Consider the following 23,038-nt stretch of genomic DNA (forward strand, 5'->3'; position numbering starts at 1 on the left):
ATTCGAGCATGTCTCAGATGAATGGCCTAATCAATTAGATTGTTTGCTTGCTATCACATCTTATATTCAGAATCACAAAAGCTTTGCTCATGCATTAGAAAAGCAATTACACTCTGACCTTTAGTTTTGAAAGTGTTCTAGCGCAAATGCAGAAACAAAACCACGGTTCCCTCTGCCAACGCACATGCCTGGGTACAATTTCAATTACACCAGTGTAATTTGCATAATTTCAGACATTTTGCACCACACTTGGTAAGCAAAATTCGTACAATTAAGTTATTATGCCACCTAATTGCATGCTATTCGTGGTAAACTTTTATCATGAATGTGCCTTTTGCAGTAAATATTTAGCACTAATCAACAGTGTCAACAGAAGGGTGCTTTTGTTAAATGAGTTCCCGCAGCAAAAATTTACATACGGATACATTTCTCACTACAATATACGGCGAAATAACAGATTTGCAGTTTGATCGTTATGGGTACTTTTGCAATATTTTACCAAAAATGTACAAAATTACATGAAAACAAATCATGGAAATTTCAAACACCCCTACCAAAGCCACCACCATTCAAAAATGCATTTAAGAAAGAGATTTATTATACTAAAGTGTAACTATTTGTGTTGATCCAAAGCACTGTATAACGTGCAACACGCTTAAAACAAAACATTCCTTAGTGATGTGCTCCACTTTCTTCACATGCATTGTGAATAACAGTAACAATAACACAAAACTAGGCAGCACATGTTGTTAAAATCAAATGTGAGTGAAGCACAGATACAGTGAAGTTTGTGAACTTTGGTGCGTGAAGAAGTCCTGCCAGTCGCAGCTGGTACTAAGCGAAGGTGGCAGTGTGGAGGGAGGGAGACGGGGGACAAGGGATTTTAAAAAAAAAATTGCACTTACCTCATAACGCCGTTGACTCTCCTCCGTCGTCTCTCGTGACGTACGCTTTGTCTGGCCGAAATAGGAAGTGCAAACAGGCTCCCCATGCAAATCACAATGCTGCAATGCAGCGTTGTGATTGGTCTGAACACCGTGGTTTGGTGCTCACACAGGCAGTGGGATCCTGTGCATGTTCCCCACCAGGCTGTGCACTACATCCTGATGAAGAACATGCGGAGTGCACATGACGGTTTGCCCGGCCTAAAACGGCCCGCCAAACCATTATGCCACTTAACTGTACATATTTCCTCCTCCCGCTGCTGGCTGCATTGACAGCCAAGCCCCCGAAAACCTGCTTCAGTGAGAAAAAAAAAATGATAACAACATCGTATTTTTGCCTTTTTATTTTTCCTTCTTTGCACTGCTAAAAGCTGTGGGGCGACGCTACCCCGCTGTAGAGTCCTGCATTGCTGGTCCCTCGTAATCTGCACTACTGCTTCTGGAAGAGAGGCCAGTGGAAGCATCACATGGTAGGCAGACTGGCCTGTGAAAGTGTCTGCCACTGGACACCTTCAGGGCCCTGTGGCCTCAGTGACACATCCAGTGCTGCTCTCCACTAATTCTTAGTCCTTCCCACAAGACTGGAGGCGACCTTCAGTATGGATTGTGGTGGACAGAACTACAGGCATAACCCTCTCTGGCCACTGCTGGGGTTGTGGCTGCTGATGCTACGAGAGAGGTAGACTTCTGAGGTCTAGCTAGGCCTATCCTTGGAGCTGAACGCACCACCCTCCGGGGGAGGGGGTGGGGGGGGAATTGTCATGGTGAATCATTCTGTCTGGCTGCTAAGGTAAAGCCTTGCTTTTGAGGATTAAACAGGCCTTCCCCTTAAGCTGAAAAGCAGCCTCCAGTATAGGCACCTGGTAGATGGGGCTTCAAGTCTGAAAAATATTGGATGGTAGAAAGCATTTTACTGAAGATTTTCAGCTATGCAACCAGTAAAAGTAAACCTCAAGGATGACTCACATATTTTAGGTATTGTTAGAAGAAACTGGTGGGTAAGCCCATTAGAAAAGCCAACCAAATTGTAGTGAGTCTGTGTTACAAACATTAGACCTGGGTCTTTAAAGCATCCATGCAGAAATTCAGAAACATCCAACTATGAATGTATCAGTCAATGACAAGTTGATAATTTCCAGGTGCATTGGATACTCTATCGGGAATCTAGATGTGGTCAGCATACATATGACAGCTAATGCTGAAACGTTTCAAAATATGTGTTAAAAGAAGGATGGCTAGGGCTGCCTCTGGTAACCACTACCAGCTATTATAATATGAAGCAGAAAAAGAGAACAGGGTACATTGTCCACAGCAAGACTTAGATGTCCTTGTTACAACTTTGACTAGAGATTTACAACTTGGAAAGAGGCTCAGTTTGGCTCTATGTGCAATACTTTCTTGAACAATTTGATAGTGCTACATAGCAAGGACAATACACAGTGCATAACTCTGAAAGCTGGTACCATTCATTATGAAGAGCAAGAATGCAGCCTGCAATATAAGTCTATTAATTTAATTAGCAAAGACATACCCCTTCAGCATTGCATATAAATGGAAAGGCCAGTTTCCAACAAAAAGTGCTATGTATAAAATGGAGCTTTGTATAATTTCTGAATTTTTAGAGTGAGGCCGACATATTCTTTCCTTTTTTAAAGTGAAGTGGCTGCATTAAGAAACAAGGCCAAGTCAGAACTTTGCATTCATGTGACACCATGGGGACTCCAACCATTTCTTGGCTCTGGCTTAGCTTGATGTGTTCTTTTGAACTTCTAGCCTAAACCGAGCTTAGCTTTCATGTGACATGAGCACTGGCATGCTACACATGAAAGTATTTGCTTACATTATTTCAGTCATTTACCCTTTTCAATCTCAGCTGTAGCTGAATCCAAATGTAGCTTTCAAGCAATCTGTATATAAAACATTAAATCAGTCAGTTCCCTAAATATTGTCAGAAATGGGAAGTGACCACTTTGTGAACTCCCTTAGCCCAACGATAAGCATGTAATTTCCACAGCATGCGTTTTTTCATAGTTACTTGTTAGCTGAAGTCACTAGTATCTTAAAAAGTGCACCCCTTGAAACTGGTGTGCCTCAGCGATGCCAAGATCATCACTTGTTGCTTGTGGCATGCAAACACCTCCCTTTTGCCCCCCGCCCATCTGCAATTCAACTAACCATTTTAAAGACAGATTGGAAGTTTACCTCTGAAGAATACTGCTTTGGGTTTCATGTTTTATTCCTTTGCTCCAGTTTGTGCATCAAGGAAGGCTGAATGAAAATTAAAGGAGAGTTCACAGCAGAAAAGACATTCAGAACGTATTAACGGTTTCAAACATTTATTAGAACATTGGAATGTGGGGAGCTCCATTGAAAACAATGGAGTGCTCCATGCTGCTAATGGTCTATAGAAACCCAGAGCTTCAAAATTCCAATGTTGTCATTCACAGCTGTTACTGTGAACAAAGGCCTCATGGAGCCAGAGGGGACTGAAAACAGCTTAGGCTCCATGAGGTCTTTGTTTTTTTCCGTTTGTTAGAACATTTTGCCCTCTAGTGGCGGAATGTTCTGAAAACCTTATACCCCTCTGCAGCTGGGCTATACCGGTATTAAAGTCCCTCTCCCTTGTTAAAGACCCTCACCTTCGGCTGTGGCATTGAGCACTGGAGCGGGTCCTTAATGGCTGGTATAGCCCGCTAGAGCAGGCTATGAGGCTTTTATAGCAACATGTATCAAAACTGAAAATGATATCAAATCTGTAGCCAACACAAACAGGGCAGATAAGGCATAAAAAGGGAGATGATGTGGTGTAACAGCCTGAGCTGCCGACCTCAGATCCGGTCGAGCCAGGTTCGAGTCTCGGTGTCAATATCCTGTGATTCTGGGCAAATCACTTAATCTCCCCGTGCCTACAATTCAGCACCATGAGACCCTCACAGGTGATTTACCATGCCTTGCAAATCTTAGATTTATATTTAAAATTGACTACCATTTATATAAAAAACTGAATATTTAAAGCTATTTAAATAATAGATTGAACACATAAAAAATCCCAATGTCATAGTCCAATGGAGATAAACAATTAAAACAAAATAGAACTAGTCTCAATTAGAGTTTAACAACAGAAAATAGCTGGGGGGTCTGTAGATGAGGGTTCCTCGGAGGGTGGTGGTGGGGTTGGCCTGTATCTTGAAGTGTAAGTGTTCCATGAGTTCTGTGGGCTCATCAGGGAATGTGCTCAGCTGGAGGGTGGACTTGTGGACGATGGCGATTCCTCCTCCAGGGGGGTGGGGGCGGTCCTTCCGGGAGATCTTGTTTCCTTGGGGAATGGCGATGGCGATGTCCGGTCCCGAGGTGTTGTTGGTCCATGTTTCGGTGAAGAATGTGGCATCCGGGATGGTGCTGTCGAGGAGGTCCCAGATTTCGGTGGTGTGTTTGTGGAGGGATCCTACGTTGAGGAGGATTCATTGCAGGGTATTCGTGTGGTTGCGTTCTTGCGGGCAGGTTGTGCTGGATCCGTGATCTTGTCGGTGCTGCAGGTGTGCCAGCAGCATTGACAGCTGAAGGGTACTTGGGTGTCGGCTGGTGAGGCTACCTCGCAGTTGTGACCAGGGTTGAGTGCTTGGAGTACCGCTGGGCTGTAGCCTTGGTGGTGTGGAGGTCCAGGGTTCCTGTCGCTGGTCGGGTTCAGGTCGCAGACGGGCGCAGATGGGCTTGCCTTTGTCGCGCCAGCGGCGCGCCCCGCCATTACGTATGGGTCGGGGAGGGCTGGACAGCTGGGAGCGGGGAGGGGAACTGGCTCGGGCTGGTCGCACTGGGGGGATGGGCCGCGGGGGCAGCAGCGGTGGGAAAACGAAGGTAAGCAAGCAAAAAAGAAGAGGAAAAATGAGAGTAAAAAGAATAACGGGTGAAACGGAGGGGAAAGCAGGAGAAAAGTGCCAAAAGCAGAAGAAAGTGCTACAAAGAGTGAAAAAATTTAAAGGGTGAAACGGAGCAGAAAAAAAGTGATACAAATAGTGAAGAAAGTTAAAGGGTGAAACGGAGCAGAAAGGAGAGGATGAAGGGGAAGAAAGCGGGGTGAGAGAGGGAGTCAGGGGTCCACAGGACCACCAGGGATGAGGCACAGGTATAACCTGTGGAGGAGGGCCTCGAACACCAAACACTATGGGAGTGCAGGGGCTCAAGAGGGCCTCACTTAATGGTGGAGCTGCGAGGGTGGGAGAACAGTTTCACTGACAGTGAGTCAGATCTGATCTGCTAATGGGCTTAGTAATAGTTTATGATTGACAGTGTCAAAAGCCGCCAAGAAATCTAGCGGGATAAGGGCTACCCGTTTTCCTTGGACTAAAACCTGCCTGATCTCTTCAGTTGCCTTGAGCAAAGCTGTCTCCGTACTATGGGCTTCCGGAAGCCAAATTGGGTACTATCAAGGAGTTTGTTATCCCCGATAAAGGATACCAGTTGGTCATTCAGAAATTTCTCAGCTATTTTGGCTGGTAGTGGGAGATGGGAAAGTGGACGATAGTTGCTCGGGTCATTCTAGTCAAGTGATCCTTTTTTTAAAAGAGGTATCAAGGCTGCATTTTTCCAAATATTTGGAAAAATGCCTGTTTCCCACATTGTTTGGTAGATAGGTGTTAGTTTAGATGCAATTACTTCTGCTACCAATTTATTTATGTTCAGCGGGCATGGGTCATATGGTGAGCTCGAGGTCGCCATTTCCAATTGGTTTATAGTGTATTAGACTGATGGGGCAACAAATTCTGTCATGATTTTGGTTGTATCGGGGGGGTGATTGTTCATAGTAGCAGATACACGCAATGGTTTAGAATTTGCGAATTTTTTAAAGATTGATTGTACTTTTTCTAAAAAGAACTCTGCCAATAAATCAAAAAAGGATTGATTAGCAATCAGAGATTATTTTCATTTCAAATGATTTGATTAGGTATTTTCAATAGAAAAAAGCACAAAGAAACGGCATACAGTGTACATAAGTATAAAATTGATGCGATGCAGGCATGCATTCTGGCTCAGGGAACCAATTCAACCCCCTACTATGGAGACAAAGGGGCCTGAACCCCCGGCGAACTCTATCTACCTGCAGCTGGATATGGTCCTTGCTGCCTTAGCAGGCACTAAGAGCATCATCCAACAGGACATTAGTGTGTGTCACTTGGCCTGGACCTCCTGCAGGCTGAGCACTGTGAATTTTCCTACTGAGTTAAGTAAGTGGAGACCTCAGTAGGAGAACTACAGCTGGAGCTCAGACATTGACATGCAAGTTGATGAATTTGTCTGATATAGTGCGCATCCTGGAACACGGGGCTGAGGACATGGAGGGGCGAAACCGCTGTCATAACATCTGTGTGATGGAGCTCCCTTAAGGTACAGGGGAACATGGTGACTTACTTGGAACATTGGCTCCAGATGGAAGTTGCCCCAAATTACCTTACTTCTTTTTTTTGCTTTGGAGTGAGCCCAGAGAGTACCGACTTGCCTTCTGGTGTCGGGCCACCTGTCCACCCCATTGTAGTTAAGCTGATCCACTATAGGGACAGGGACATCATACTTCAGAGGGGATGTGCAGAGGGCCCATTCACTGTGGGCAATGGGAGAGTATTGGTGTTTCCTTCTTAGAAGTATAAAAGGCCCTCGTTGAAGAGGGCTTACAGTACTCCCTGATTTTCCTGCCAAGCTCAGGATAATATTTGATGGTACTACCCACTTCTGTGATGAACTGGGTGCGGCATGTGACTTACTGGAGACTTATAGAGCTGAATCTGCACTTCCGAAGACCCGGCTCAAGATGGGGGCCCCTAGGCGTAGACCCAGGAAACATACCCAATGGGCCTCTGAAGAAACTGTCCCCTTCCCAGAGTGAACAGGAGCAGACAGCTGCACTATAGGCTGTGGCTGAGATTGCACTGACACAGAATACTGATGCAGAGACTGGTAACTCTTCAGAATTCAGGTCTTTGGCCTCAGAATCGTAAACATCCCTGCTTGGGGATGGCCCATCCAGCAATGTGAGCCTGCAATGTTTGGAGGACCTGAAATAATGCGATGGCACTGGAAGTGTGCTGCACTGGTAGCCGAGGTTCGGAGATGAAGCCCCTACTCTCGGGGTGGGAGGGGTCGGAGGTTGTTTCTGTTTTTGCTTAAATGTTCCTACCTATCTGCAATTCTGTTGTTTAATCTGGGGTCCCAGCTTAGGGGTACTCTGGAGCTTGGGTATAGGCTGGCTCTTTTACCTTGAATATTACAGAGAACTGGTTTGGTGCGGAGCTGGCAGGGCCTGTACAATTAGCCTACCCCACATGGATTAGCCACTGTCAGGAGTCTGGAGGTGGTGTTCTATTAACAGTGTTTTCACTTTTCAGGTTTGGGAGGCTGGCTGTTGCTGGGCTATTCCTTGGTAGGGGAGTTCTTAGTTGAGGGTTCTATTTGGTTGTCTCAGGGGATACCCTATACTTTAAGTTTGGACGTAGGTGCCGAGTGGGATGCGTGGGCCACACACACTGCTTGATTAAATGCTAGACTCCAGTTATAGCCTAACCTTTAAGTCATGGAATATCCGGGGTTAGGTTCTGCCTCTAAGCACCATAACATTCACAAGGACTTGAGGAGGCGGGGCACAGATAGCTTTGCTGCAAGAGACTCATCTCACAGGGGGGGGGTTTACTGCTAAAGAAGTCAGTGGCGGGGCCAGTTGTACATTACCTCCTATTCCGATTACGCCGGGGAGCGCACTCATTCAGATTAGGGCTGGGACACCTTTTGAGCTTTGCCCACTCCACCATCAACAAGGAAGGACATTATGTACTGAGTAGGGCTAAATTGTTAGGCAGAGATATCACTTTAGGAAGTGTGTATGCTCAGAATCAGGACCAAGTGGCTTTCCTCCCGGCTTGATCGGCTCCTCTGGTACCCTTGGTAATAGATGACCTTTTCATGGAGGGAGATTTTAAGTAAGTGGCTGATGTTATGCTTGACCATTCTACACCCCCCTTGCCCAGGACGCTAGCATATAACACTGCATAAGGCCTTCAGGACGGGGTAGATCACAGGGTGTTGGCAGTTATATGGAGAACTCAGCATGGGCAGGCACAGTATTACTCCTACTATTCTCATATCTATAACCTACTCCCAGGTTAGAGATGTTTGTTTTCTGCAACAGGCTTAGCCAGTATGTGTATTTGGGGTGCAGGCCTCTGATCACAGCCCGCTGCTGTTGGGGTTTCAGCCGGGTTGAGGAACACCCAGAGATCCCTATGTGGTGAACCACTGTCCCTGAAAGGTGCTTCGTTTCTGGGAATCTCTAGGTGAGGCTATTACTGAGTATTTTGCTCATAATCAAGGTTCTGCGCCCTCTGGCCTGGTCAAGTGGTTGGCATTCAAAGTGGTGGTGTGTGGTCACTCTGTGGGACAGTCGTTAGAGTGAGGGGGGATCTGGATGGGTAGCTTTGGTCCCTGGATGGAAGGCTGCACAAGTTGGAGTGTGCTCTGGGGAATGATGAGGCTGAGTTAACTTAACTTGACTTCAAGAGGCTCTAGAACAGTATAATGCTACTCTAGAACACCTATGGTATCACAAATATAAAAATCATATTGCAAATCGCATGATGAATTGGTAGGCCTTTTTAGACCCAAATACCTTGGGGCACCTACTACTCAGACTCTTATGAGCGATGGCACCCCACTCTATTTCGTCAGGGCCATTAATACCTAATTTTGGGAATTTTATTAATTCCTTTACAAGCGTTCTAAGCCTCTTCCACTGGGGATCTAGGCTGCCTTCCTGGGCCGTTGTGAGAACTTGACAGCAGAGCTAGGGAGGCTTTGGAGGTTCGGTATTGACCCAGGAGATCCCATTATCTATTAAAGATGTGGCCTTGGGCAAAACTCTGGGCCCTGATGGACTGCCAGCTCAGTTTTTTTGCCACTTTTGCAGGGACCCTGGCCTTGAGCCTGCTGTTATTTCTATACACTAAGTCTCTTCAACAGGCACACTGCCATTGTCCAGCAGGGATGCAGTTGTGATTCCCCCTCCCAGGTCCAATGTGCAGTACCTATGTACTCCATCCCTTATCCATTCTGAATATGGATTTTAAAATTCTCTTTAAGGTCCTGGCCATTCGAGTGCTGTACCTGCACTGATGCATAGCGAACAGAATGGTTTCATCGCAGCTCAAAGTACCTCCCTAAATGTTTGGAGACTGTACCACATCCTTTATCATCCAGATGTGCAGCTTCAGGCCAAGGCTGAAAAGTTATTTGACTCAGTGTGATGGGACTTTTTTTGCAGCACAGCTCCAGCGGGTAGCTCAGTGTCTTGACAGGGCTCACAAGGAAGAGCTGGACTCAGTGGGGTTGTCGCGGCACAAGGGAGCACTCCTTTTGAAGCTGCTTTGTCTGACAGTGGAGATCCCCTGGTCAGGTGTATTGTTAGCTGTGACCTTGAAATGTTGGAAACAATTTGTGTTGAAGACCATGGGGACCCCCCTTTATGCCTCTGCATTACTGTTGGTGGGTTTAACACGCATTGTTACCCTCTTTCTTTATTTTAATATATACACTTGTCGGAATTGACGGATACTGGGTTGGTGACGGTTGGTGACTATTACCAGTTGGGCACCCTGATCCCATTGGACAACTTGGTGGCCTAATGCAACCTACCCCCAGGTCAATTTCAAACGTATGAAGAGCTGGTGCGGCCATTCAGGGACTTATGGTCAGGTCACCGTGAGGAACTGGAGACACATTTAGTGCTGCAACTGTTGGTGTCCATGGGCATCATATGGCATTTAGTGAAGTGGTTTTATTAGTCATTGTCCGAGATGGCTTGGAAACAAATGAATGACATTACAACGCATACATTTACAACACATGCCTTTGCAATGCATTATTTACATCGCATGCCATTACATCGCATTTTCGGAAACTACCTTTACAACGCATTCCATTACATCAGATTATACCTTTACAAGGCATACCATTACATTGCATACCATTAATCACATTTAAGGTAAGTGTTGGATTGTATAGGGGTAATAATTACTTTTCTAACTCCAGTGAGTGCAACAGTAGGGTAAGTGTTGGATAGTGTAGGGGTAAAAATTACTATTCTAACTCCAGTGAGTGCAACAGTAGGGTAAATGTTGGGAAGTGTAAGGGTACTATGCGTTGTAATGGTATGCATTGTAATGACTTGCGATGTAATGCCTGCGTTGTAGTGACATGCATTGTATTGGCATCCTTTGTAGTGACATGCAATGTAATGGCTACGTTGTAATGACATTCGATGTAAAGGATGTTGCAATGTAATGACTGCTATGTAAAAGTAGTGCGATGTAATGACTGCGTCGGAAACCCTTGGTGACACTTTGATGTCGGTGGGGGCTGATAATGGGATGTGAGTTTACAGATCCAGAGGGGTGCAGGGTCCTGGCATACCCCAGAAGGTTCTCCAGGATTATGAGGCTGAAATATACCTAAATGAACTATGTCCATACGACTTACTTGATGCCCCACAGACTACAGGTCATCTATGGCAGGGAAACGCATGGCTGTCCCAGATGTAAGCTTTTAGATGTGGACTTCAGTCACATGACCTGGAGCTAGCCCCATTTGTGACTATTCTGGGAGACGGTGATACGTACGCTCACTGCAACCCTGGGCCGCCCCCTTGCCTGTACTTCGGAGATCTGTTTATTGTGTGACCTGGTTGAAGAAAGTTACTGTGTGGGCCAGGGCTGAGGAGAGGACTTTACTTAGGGAGAATGCCTGAGGTGTGCAGAGGCATCCGATAGTGGGGCTATGGACAGAAGTGTTAGAGTCTTGGTAACACCTGGACAGAGATGCGGAGGAAGGGCCTGAGGGACAGATTGGACCGACTGAAGGAGACGGAGACGAATCCTCTGAGGACACTGATTAGGGATGGCCCATACACTTGGAGAGACGAACAGCTGTACCTCCCAGTTGAGACGCAACCCCCCTTCTGGTTGTAGACCTGTTGGGCATATGCTTCTGTGCCTCCCTACCCCCTTGGATTGCTGCCTATTGTTCCCACAGTCGGGAACCCTCCCCATTGGTCGCTGCATGGCCACCTGCCCTCTCCATTTCTCACACTCTGACTTCTCTGTATTAGCTAGATTGACCGATCCGTGCAACGGTCTGGTTGTTTTTTTAGTTTTTCAGGTTTATTGCAGGCAAGGGGATGGTGTGATGAGTTATATGTACTACATCATAGTTGGTCTGCACTGTTCTACCTTGCTTTCGTTATAGAAATGCTATGTTGTTATCCTTCTCCCGCATGGGGAGTTACTTCCATTGAACCTGCATGGGTAAAAGCTGTTTGTATCATTCTCGATTTCCAATGAATTGCCAAGCTCCTATTGATGTTTCATGTATACGGACGGGTCTTTTCTTTTATTTATTGTATACTATATATGGCAATAAATAGGTGTTAAAAAAAGGTTGTAGGCTCATCATTATCAACGCTGTCGAAATGTGAAAGCATTTGTATGGCGCCTCGAAATGTATTGATTCTAATAAGCGTAGGGTATGGCAGGATTTATAAGAAAGTAACACCTATTTCCTCACTTGCAAGTCCATAATGCATATATTGTTATTTCTCTAACAGGATGTCAACTAAAAATGGTAAAGAAATAACTGGGGAGAATTCGTTTTAGAGACTTGCATTGCTGGTCGATCACTAATTGTTGGAGGGTTGTATGGTATGTATGAGCTTTATTTCTAATTCTGTATTGCCTGTCATTTATTTTATTTGCCGAATATGTATTGCTTAAAATGTAGGCCTCCATTCTTTTTACCTTATATTCCCTGAATGAGGGTAATTGTGCTCCCTTCCAGGATGATGCACTGTCTGTCTCTTCTGTCCTCCATTAATGTGGCAATTCAAATGCAGCCTTTTGGGATACTTCTGGTGTCATACGTCTCTGTTCTCTGTCCAGAAAAATCAACATTTTAGCTGTTCGCTTTCCCTTACAACGCTTAAAACAGTGGCGGACGTCAATTCTATCCAGGGGCCATATTATCAAGGAACGGCGATAACATTATCGCTTTTTTTTCACACCAGAACCTGGGCTTCTATGGGAATTCACAAGGGCATATTATCAAGCCCATTATCGCCACTTTAAAAAGGGCGATAATGTTATCGCCGTTCTTTGATAATATGGCCCCAGATGTCCAAGTCAAATAAGTAATTGTAACACTGCTTCATTTGGATTAAGACACACTCAAAATCCATAAACACACCATAAAATATATAAAAACATAATATTGTGTAAAATATCAAATACATCCTCCCTATGAAGTGGCTATTGCTAGAACTAAAGAAAGGGCCTATGTTGGACTTCAATGAGCTACAGAATATCACACTAGATATGAAAATGCTAATTTGGTAATGAAAAAGAAATGTATATTATTCTTCATTCGTACAACCAAATGCATGCACAAATATAACAAGTGGCTAAAAAATTTGCAAATATGGCATTTTTCCTACACTTTTAAGATTAGGGGTATGATTACTATTTCAGTAAATTGCATGCCTTGGTTGCGATTTACTGGCACATGCATCAACGTAGGCTTTTGCGATTCCTTAATTGCGATTATTAAGGAATCGCAATTAAGGAATTGCAAAAACCTATGCATGTAGGAATCGCTATAAAAATAGCGATTCCTACACATTCCTCAATTGCGACTCGCAAATTGCGACTCGCAATTAAGGAATGCTGTCCCATTCATTCCTATGGGCCTCCAGGCCCATAGGAATGAATTGGAGATTGCATGAGCAATTTGCGAGTACCAGTAGGTACTCGCAAATTGCTCATGCAATTTCAAGGGTGCAAGGGTGTCAAAATGACACCCTTTTGCACCCCTGAAATTGATCTGTGCAAATATGTTGCACACACACATGCCTTAAGGGCATGTGTGTGCGCAACATGAAACTTTGAAAAATGCACAAAAGTGCATTTTTCAAAGTTTTTGCAAATTACCATGAAGTTCAACTTCATGGTAATTTGCTCCCCCTATTAGCGAAATCGCTATTTTTTTTTTACTTTAATGCATTGCATTTAAGGAATCTCAATTTGGGATTCCTTAAATGCAATCGCAATTTAAGTAATCGCAATTTAGAGATTCCTTAAATTGAGATTTTTGCTTTTGGGATGATGCATCCCAAATGCAAAAATACCGGTCGCAAAGGGGCAGATTCTGAGAATCTGCCCGTTTGCGACCGGTTTTTCCTTTAATGCATGTGCCTGTAAGTTCTTTCAGTTGTATGATGTGATAGTGACATTGTGTGGAAAAAATTAGGTATTCAAGCTCTAAACATATCTTAGCTTTCTCTAACAGGTGAGGTTCACTTGGGCGGTTGCTAGATTATTCCAATATTTAACTGCTTTACCATGTTGTTTTTAGAGTATGGCTTGCTATTACAGGATATAGAAAGCACACTAAGGGGTATATTTACAAAAATGCTATGCTACCTTAGGCAACGTCGAACTTTGATGTTTTATAAATGCAGGGATGTGCCTTATTCACAAGAATACGGTGCACCCCTGTGTTACTCTGGCGCTGGTGTGAAAAGAGCTGCCTTGGGCCAGCGTATGCATCCTGCCTCCATGTTGCAAGGGTGCCTGCCCTGCAGGGACGATTGTTTATGTGCAAGAACGGACACCTTCTTGCACATAAACAAGCAGTAGTTGACGATTTGCTCTTTCTTTGTGTGCTGCAGAATGGGGCTTGTTAATATGCCCCTAGATGTTGGAGATAAAACAGATATGCTTCCTAGCAACTTTCCCTTCTAAAGACACTTAGGTCCTAAATAAGAGTAGGATGGGCAGCCCACCACATTAGGGGAGCCTTTCGCATTATTGATGAGGGACCACACTCCATATTTAGAGATGCCCATCAGGTAGGTGGGGATCTTCCGGCCTTTAGCAGAGCTGCAGTTGTGCCGGCTCCTTTGAAGGCAGAAAAACTTTCCTCAGTGGGCATTATATTTGATGCACCTGCTCATTAAAGATTTTTTAATTTTTTATTTGAAGACTGCTGACCCAACTTAGTAGTTTATTCTTGAAAAATCAAAATCAAATGCTTAAACATACACAGAGCTTTTTCCATGAGTGTGGGGGAGACTGAGTGATGTATCTGCCTACGGCTGTCATAGCTCTCATGGCAGTCCCAGGCGGGGAAATGATTACCCTTCATGGGGTAACCCTTATTATAAAATGACTGTCCTTCGATTCGTTCGATTTCCGATGGCAGAGCCTCGAATTTTCCCCCGACTATAAGTAGAGTGATGGAACTTTAAGTTTGGCATGACAGGAGGATCGCTAAACTTCAATGGGCTCCATAAGCATTTTCTTTCTTCTCAGGATGCTTTTATCTAATTTAACTAATCATTTGAAAGATATCAACCATCAGGAAATTATTATTATGTAAGATAATGCTCTTATTTTGAAACATTTTACTTAATTTAAGGTCTAAATTAAGACATTGTTCCCTTTTATGACCAATCAAAAGCTGAATGCCTCATCTCGACATTGCAGGATACTCAATAAATGAGGACTGTAGGCAGTGAACTTGAGAAAAGGAAAAAAGGAAAATCATTTTATTAATTGCGTTTCTATTTTAATGTACATTCAAATTGAATTGAAATGTCTAATTTCTGCTGATGTGATACATGCAGTCTTCAGAGGAACTGCACAGTTTTCAACAATTGTTAGAAAGGGGGGTGTCTAGTTGGCACGGGTTTGCTCTTTTGGCCAAGTAGGGACACTTCTTCCTGGTCAGGGTAAGGGGGGATACACTCCTAAAATAACCCCTGCTCAGCCCCGTAGTAGCTTGGCATGAGCAGACAGACTTATCTCAGAGGCAGTGTGTAAGGCATTTGTGCATGCATACAGTAACACTGTGAAAACACTACAAATGGACACCATACAAGTTTAAAAGAACAAGAAAAACTTTATCGAAACCAATATGACCAAATATGACAAAAATCCAACAGACAATACTGTAAAATTAGTTACTTTGCAAGATAACCTTTAAATTCATCTGAGTCGGTAGCTCCGTCAGGGGCTACTGCGATGCTGAAAACAACAGAGTTTAATAGTTCCGGCCAACCTCATTGGTACGGGCCAGCTAAAGCATCAACAGAATCTTTCTTGTTGTGGTCTATCCCGATGGTACGAGTCGGTCGGGCAATCGTTGCGGTTCCTGAGACTTCTTGAACAGAGGGCAAGCTCTCCTTCCAAGCCCTTGGAGAGATTTTCTCAAGCAGGATACACACACACAGTTCCTCTCCTTGGTAAAAACAGCTATTGCAGGCCAACCCCAGACAGCATACAGCAAAGGGGCAGTAGTCCACCTCCAGTTTGTTCCTGCTATTCTCCTTGGCAGAGGTTCCTCTTGAAGTCCAAGGTGATCTAAATGTCTGGGCCCCATTTTTAATAGTACAAAATCATTTGTTCTCTGGAGGCAGAGAGTGACTTTGCCCAGCAAAAATCGGTTCTGTTCTCTCTGGTGCAGCTGCCCTGCAGGAGGTGGAGACAACATTGTCCAAGGCAGACCAGGCCCATTCAGGTGTAAAATAAATCTCATCCTACTACTCTGAATGCAGCCCAGGTCTATTCAGTCCAGCCCTGACTCACACTGGAAAGGTAGGGCACACCTCACCCTCCCCACCCCCCAAGTGGCTGTCTGAACAGAATGCACATACCCAGCCCCTGTCACTCCAAAGCCAGACAGTCTATACACAAACCTAGCAGAGGCACACAGGAAGGTTAAGCAAGAAAATACCTACTTTCTAAAAGTGGTATTTTCAAACCCAGAATATAAAATGCATCCTTACTAAAAGATGCATCTTTATATTCAGAGTTCAGGCATTCTAAACTACATTTTCCTATCTTGTTCCCAGGGGCAGTTATACTCCCCATTCTATCCTACGGGACATATAGCCTTTCAATAGTGAATTGAACTTGGCAGTATTTCACTATCAGGACATGCTACACACATCAGGGCATGTCCTACCTTTCGCATACACTGCACCCTGCCCATAGGCGTACCTTGAGCGTAACCCTAGGAGTGACTCACATGTAAGAAAGAGGAAGGTTAGGGCCTGGCAAGTGGGTTCACTTGCCTGGTTGACATGGTTGTACCAGACTACATACAGGCACTGCAATGGCAGGCCTGAGATCCTTTTGCAAGGCTGCTTGTGTGGGTGGCACAATCTGTGCTGCAAGCCCACTAGCAGAAATTGGTTTACAGGCCCTGGGCACACCCAGTGCACTATACTAGGGACTTACAAGGAAACCAAATAAGCCAATTATTCAAACACTAATCCATGACCACAGTTTACAGGGAGCACTTGTACTTTGACACTGAACAGCAGTGGCAAAGTGCGCAAAGCATTTTTTTTATTTTTATTTTTTTTTATTTGTTTTTATTGATTTTACACAACAATCAGCCAGAAATTATAACGCGATACATTCTCATAGTGGTACATGGCATAATGACATACATTTGCAACCAGTATAGAAGAATACACATTGATAGTGCCGAAGCACTATGAGAATCCTTGCGAGTCATTTCATAGTAGTCTAAAATCGGTAACTGAATCTCCAATTGCAAACAAGTATGGATAATTTCCAGCTTTTGTTCCTATACCAGGAGTCTAGTAAAACATACCATGATTAATCAAATCTATCAGTGCTCAATACATTTATAACAACTTAACTAAAACTTACCCACCCTTCCCTCCACGCATGCCCGGCAATAAGTATTTATAGTAGCATTTTCACATTTCCATAACTGAATTAGTGTGTATCTGGGTTCGACAACCTGACTTAGGTACACTGTGCAGTCCTGTTAATTATACAATGTAACAACCAATAGATAATGTAGGGAGCCCATGCGTCACATAGCATTTTCACATTTCCACAACTGAATTGGTGTGTATCTCGGTTCGACAATCTGACTTAGGTATACTGTGCAGTCCTGTTAGCTATACAATGTAACAACCAATAGATAATGTAGGGAGCCCATGCGTCACATAGCAGTGATCCAAGCCCCCAATCTATAATAACAGTACACCCTAGTAGGATAATAAATCTATCGCAGCATATTCCTCCAGCATTGTATTCCAGCTCAGCGAGATAGGTGTTTTATAGGTGTTTTCCTTAGGCCTCTATATTCCTCTCTTTTTAGTTCAGCCCCCTCAGCCCATCCCCATCTCACCACTTCCGCTTGCCAGTCCTGTATGGAGGGGGCTCTAGCGGCTTTCCATCGTGTGGATATGGCTCTTTTAGCTAGTAGTAGCGCAAGTTTGGCAAATCGAGAGGCGGGATTACCCTTCTTTTCACGAGGCCCTAGTCCCAGTATGCAATATTCCAAGGTGACGGTATGCCTCCCCGGGGCTACATCCACCAGTAGATTGCACACTGTCGCCCAGTAGTACCCTAGTCGGGGGCAATCCCATACCATGTGTATCAATCCTGCATTGGGTGCATGACAGCGCGGGCAGGTATCATTTGCTTCCGGAAACATAGTGCTCAATCTGCGTGGTGTTAAATAAGCTTTGTGTAGCAACATCAATCGGATACATTTAAATCTAGGATTACGAGACACCTTCCTGGGTTATCCCACTATAGGTGGCCAAAGCATCTAGACTAGCAAAAACGAAGTCCAACACAAAGCAAAAATACAGGGGAATCCACACCAAGGATGCCAGGTCTAACAACAATCATAAAAACAGTAAGGAACATTGGTTTGAATTCAGTGTATTAAACCTACTTTTGTATCTAGGAATAGCATATGATCCATAGAGAAGAAAATAATGCAAATTAGAAGCAAGGAAGCCAAAATGTTTATTTTTCTAAAATCTAACACAGAATGAACAACCCCAGGTTATATTGCATTCATGTGTTTTTCAAACTGCTACTAAAACAACAATGATGTGTTTTCCTAAATTTAAAGAGATGCAATTCATTATTTTTGTTGCCTTTAATTGCTAATGCCAGTTTAATTTGTATTAATTTGTTTTAACAAATACAGAAGACACTGACACATAGAATACTTCTGTGATCAGTAGCCTTTTGTTTTCCTTTATCGTTCACGTCATTATATGCCAAGTTCTATCCAGCTGTTGAAGTGTACCATTTAAAACGTCTTTTAATGTAGTAATGTTGATAAAGAAATGTGTGGCAAAAATTAAAACTTTGTATACGAAAATGTGTATTTCGCCACTCACATGGTATTACAAGCATGGCACCAGTGCCACAAAGCAGACCTTTGACACTGCAGACAAGGCTGCAGTGTTCATTTGTAAAACTAAACACTTCTGACTTTTAAAAGTCACATGTGACATTAAATTAACAACTGTAGATTGAATATTTGTTAGACAGGAAAAATGAAAGTTACCCCAACTTGCATGTTTCAGTCATTGCACAGACAGCGACACGCTTACTTATGATGGCAGAATCGGTGATTGCCTAGGTTTATAAAACTATTATTACATCCAGCACTAGAAAGTAAGACGAAATATAATTCTTTCGATATTTTACTAACTGGCAAAAATCAAATTAATTTGAACTTGAAATCTTTGTTTGTACAAATATAATAATATTGACATTTTAGTGTTGCTAAAATATGCCTTACCTGGTTGCAGTCACACTTACTTTTTTAAGGAGGAATGGCTTGCTGTGACTTGCCATTAGATTTCTCCCTGACCCAGAGAACTGCTAGAATTTCTGTATGGCCTTTATAATTATTGCAATGCCTAAAGACAAAGTGGCTTTTTGACTCAATAGTGTGGTGGAAACCCATCATCTGCAAAATGAAGACAAAATATAAGAGTCAGTACTGGAAGAACTACCCAAACATGAGCATTGCAAAGAGTTGTGAGTGGAGAGGTTAATGCAGTTTAGAGGCACACGTATATAGCCAAACAGATTAGATGACCGGAAATTCCATTTTGGAATACTAGAAAACAAAAGGACAGTGCTTCCTGGGATAGCTTCTTACAGAAAAGACAGAACTCTAAGCAAATAAGGGAAGGGACACTATGGAATTTTTGATGGCTATGTTGAGGAGCCAACACCAATGTTTACTATATTACCCATAGTAATCTGAATGCTGCTGGAACCTGAGAAGATTAGAAGAGATTATAGTTACCAAATGAGAGAAATCTGTTTCATCTTGAATATCCAGAGACGATACCAGTTCTTAGGGTCAGAGAATTCGATAGGAAGAAAGGCCATCTTGGAAAGAGAAGCCAACAGTCTGTGGGAATGGACATTGACTAGAAGTGGTGGCCTATCTACCACTGAAATATTTGGTCAAATTACCCTTGAAAATTTGAGAGCCTTTGGAGTGACCACATTGTCTATTTGAGTAGTTTGCACTTTGTGACAAGGTACAAGGTCTACCGGAAGAAGAAATACTTAAGCTGGGTAGCTTTTCCTGTTCATCTCACTCAGAGCTTTTGACTGTAAAGTTAGAGATTGCTACTGAACATTTGAAGCCAGTTTTTCCACCTCATGAAGCCACATCCATTTACAGCTTCTACCCTTGCCCACCTGTAGAATTATAGGTGCAAATAAATTGACAACACAGAAAGAAAAGTCAGAAAGAGGCAGAAAATCTTTCTCAGTAGCTATGTTTTTAAGTTTGTTCCACCTGTGGCACCAAGGTTTTACAGCCTCAGCATCTGCATGCCATCAGAATTTATATGCCTAACCTAATTGAGTCCATCTCAGCCCCGGCATCCTGATTTGCCCCAAAGGAGAATTTTGACCTCCATCTTGCAGACTAAGCCAGAATGTTAAACTGTTTACCTGGTGTGCACAATTAGATTTTTCTTGACCATTGCTTATCACCATCAGCACGAAAGAACCCAGCTACTCATACTCAATAAACAAACATTTCCACTTACCTATTGTTCCCTATGTACACCTTTTACCACATATTTAAACTTAAATATCTACTGATCCCTTCTAATAATTTTGTCTTGATAGTTATTGTTCTAATATTTACATTTTATTTTTACTAAACTTGAGACATAATATGTTTAATTTTGTGATTCTAATGTTGTTTTGGGTCTACTAAATACTAGAATGTCCATGTCACTTGAGCCAAGCTACCAAAGGGAAATACAGGATTATTCACGGAAATCTGCTTCAACCCTTTAAGCACAAGATTGCTTTATATTGAAAGAGTTCAGCCACAACTTATATCAGGATTGAGGCCTCCCATACCCTTGTCATAAATACAGTTCCCTACACTTTAGATTAAGTAAAGTCATGAAAACCTTTACAAGCCTTTACAGTCTAAGGGTGCATAACCAAGAAAAACAACTTTCATCTGCTCTCGTTTCAGCAATTACTGGTGAATGATGCTAGTTGTACTAGCAGTGTTCACCTACTGGCAATAAAACAGACTTTCAGGGACACAGCATAGTCAAACATACTCCTTTGCTTTAGTAGATCTGTGAATTGTGTAATGCAGTCCGTGGTTTCTGCTTTTTCTCAGTGCCACTGCATCTTCCATTCAACTCTTAATTATGGCACTGACTTAGTGTAGTCCTAAACAACTTTGGTTTGTGCTCTTGCCAATAACCTCTATAATTTTTTTTTTTATCACAAAATGTATTATGCAAATTTAAATTTATATATGTGTATATATATACATATATATATAGGTTTTGGAAAATTACAGTGTGTTAGATCTGTCAGCCTTAGGGTGGTCTTCCCCTAAACGTTTTACCTTCACCCTCCTATAGCTGCTGGTCTAATTTTCTTTTGTTGGCTATAGGACTCAGTGCACTTGACCACTACTAACCAGTGGTAAACTGCTTGTGCTCTCTCCTTCGAGCATGGTAGAATTGGCTTGTACACAATTGACATTTAATTTATTTGTAAGACCCAAGTAAAGTGGTACCCCATGTACCCAGGGCCTGTAAATCCAATGCTACCAGTGGACCTGTACCATTGATTGTGCCACCCACCTAAGTAGCCCTGTAAAGCGATTACAGCCTGTGTATGCAGTTTTTAACTGCCAGTTGACCTGCCAAAATAAATATTTGCCAGGCCCAAACCTTCCTTTTTAACTTATAGCAGCCATACCTAGTGTAGGCCCTAAACAGCCTGGAGGGCAGGGTATAGCGTATCTAAAAGGTTCTTACATTTGTTTATCACTACTGCATAGCCTATCACTCCCATAGAACAACATTGGATTCCTTTATCACATTTAATCAGTGATAACATTTAATTGGGATCAGGTAGGCAGGTCAAATTTGGTGTCTAAAGAAATGTAATTTAAAGCCCTTTTATTGGAAACGTTGACTTTTAAGTCACAATTCTGAAAAGCACTTTTAGAACGTTGTCATTTTTCCTAACAATTTGGTGTCTGCCTGTTACTGGCTCACATGTCTCGGTGTAGCTGGCAGTTGCTCTTTGTATATTGCTCCCAGTATCACAACCTTCAGCCTCCTCAGAACGGCCGCTGTATTTGATGCATCTATGATGAAGAACTTCGCATTGCAAGCCTCTCATTGAGCTTATATCGCATCTTCTAAGCTAAGCATCCTCTGCGCAAGATCTCTAAACACTCTGCAACCATGATTTAAGGTACTCTTGTTCAGATGGCCTAACTTGGTTCCTGTGTATGGCCATCACTCCATCACAGTCTGCCTGAACTTGTGACTTTGTCTTCGTCCAGTGTGACCTGTGATAACCACAGTTCGCACTTTGAAGGTTTTGGCACTATTTTCACTTAAATCTTTAAAATTGCCTATCTCTGGTTCTACTGATTGGATTTTTGTCATTTTAGTCGTAACATATTTAATAAAAATTGCACTATTGTTGTAAAATAATGTGGGATTTTTGTGTTTTACAATATTACTGTTTGAATTGATGCATTAGTACTCTATACATTGCTGACTGTTCTGTGCCTAGCTAACAGAGGGTTGAGCACATGTTAATTTAGGGTTTGCTTGTGACTTCACCCTGACAAGGACTGTGATTACTGCTTGAGGAGGGTTTCACCTCCCTCAACCAGTAACCCCATTTCTTATACAGCTCATTTGTGGAGTGGCTTCAAATAACCCATGTTACATTTTTTGAGGGCACTCTCTCATTTCTAATTCACCAGTAGGCTTATGTTTAGGTGATGTTATGATATTAGAGCCCTTTTCCAGTTTTCTCCTATTTTGAATGTTTCACACTAAAGATTAATCTTGATTAAAAACTGATTGAAATTTTAAGTTTATTTCACTGTTTTATGTGGTAATTCTTTTTTACACACTGTAACTCACAGACACTTCTCTTCAGGTGTACTTTTGGTACTCAGGAAGAACGTGATTAAGTCTGTGGGTTCTCATTTGTAGCAGTGTGGGCACCCAGGCTGTGACTTCTGTTTCTGAAATCAGCATATTCTCTGAAATTTCATATAAAATTTTATGAGAAGTGGTCTGAGATTCTTCCTGTTATGATGTCAGTAGGAGTGCATTGTAGACATCTATTTTTCACAACTTAGTAAAAGTTTAACTTTTTGCACCTTTGTGAAATGTACATTTTGTACAAGCTTTTAACATTTAATTCTAAAGCACACCTGGCCACTATACCAGTGGTGAAATTGGGTTCTGCACATGCGCTATGCCTGGTGTAAGAAATTACTTGTCTAGTTGGCAGAGGTTTGCCCCAGGTCCAAGTACGCATAACATTCCTTGTAAGGGCAAGCTAGATACACACTTTACATTAACCTATGCTCACCCTTTGGTGATGATGGACAAAATGCTGAAAGAAATGCAACCATTCAACCCCAGTTAAGAGATCTGGGTTTAATTCATTTTGTTTGCCCACAGCGCGTCCCCAGTTTGGATCCACCCATATGCAAATCAGTCTAGACCCTGAACTGTTGCAGCCAGCTGTGCAGGATTGGCCAGGGGTGCCTGGCTTCTGAAATCATCCACTACCCTTTAAAAACTCTTGCACAAGGGGGATACTCCCTCTTGCTTGGTGTGTGTCTGTGCTTTGCTACTGGAACCTGTGGCAGCCATGGATAACTGGAAGGGAAAA

General features: G+C 42.9%; 1 protein-coding gene across 2 annotated transcripts in view; it reads left to right on the top strand.

The window, feature by feature from the left end:
- The window catches only part of SGCZ (sarcoglycan zeta), a 4,297,431-nt gene that overhangs the window by 572,206 nt on the left and 3,702,187 nt on the right, over window positions 1–23,038 (top strand). For both annotated transcript variants that reach the window (XM_085642032.1, XM_085642033.1), the window contains exon 2: window positions 11,584–11,677. The gene's annotated coding sequence lies outside the window, so the exon portion shown is untranslated. The remainder of the gene's footprint in view (window positions 1–11,583; window positions 11,678–23,038) is intronic.

This window comes from Triturus cristatus, chromosome 2_2, assembly GCF_964204655.1.
Source record: "Triturus cristatus chromosome 2_2, aTriCri1.1, whole genome shotgun sequence".
Taxonomy (NCBI): Eukaryota; Metazoa; Chordata; class Amphibia; order Caudata; family Salamandridae; genus Triturus; species Triturus cristatus.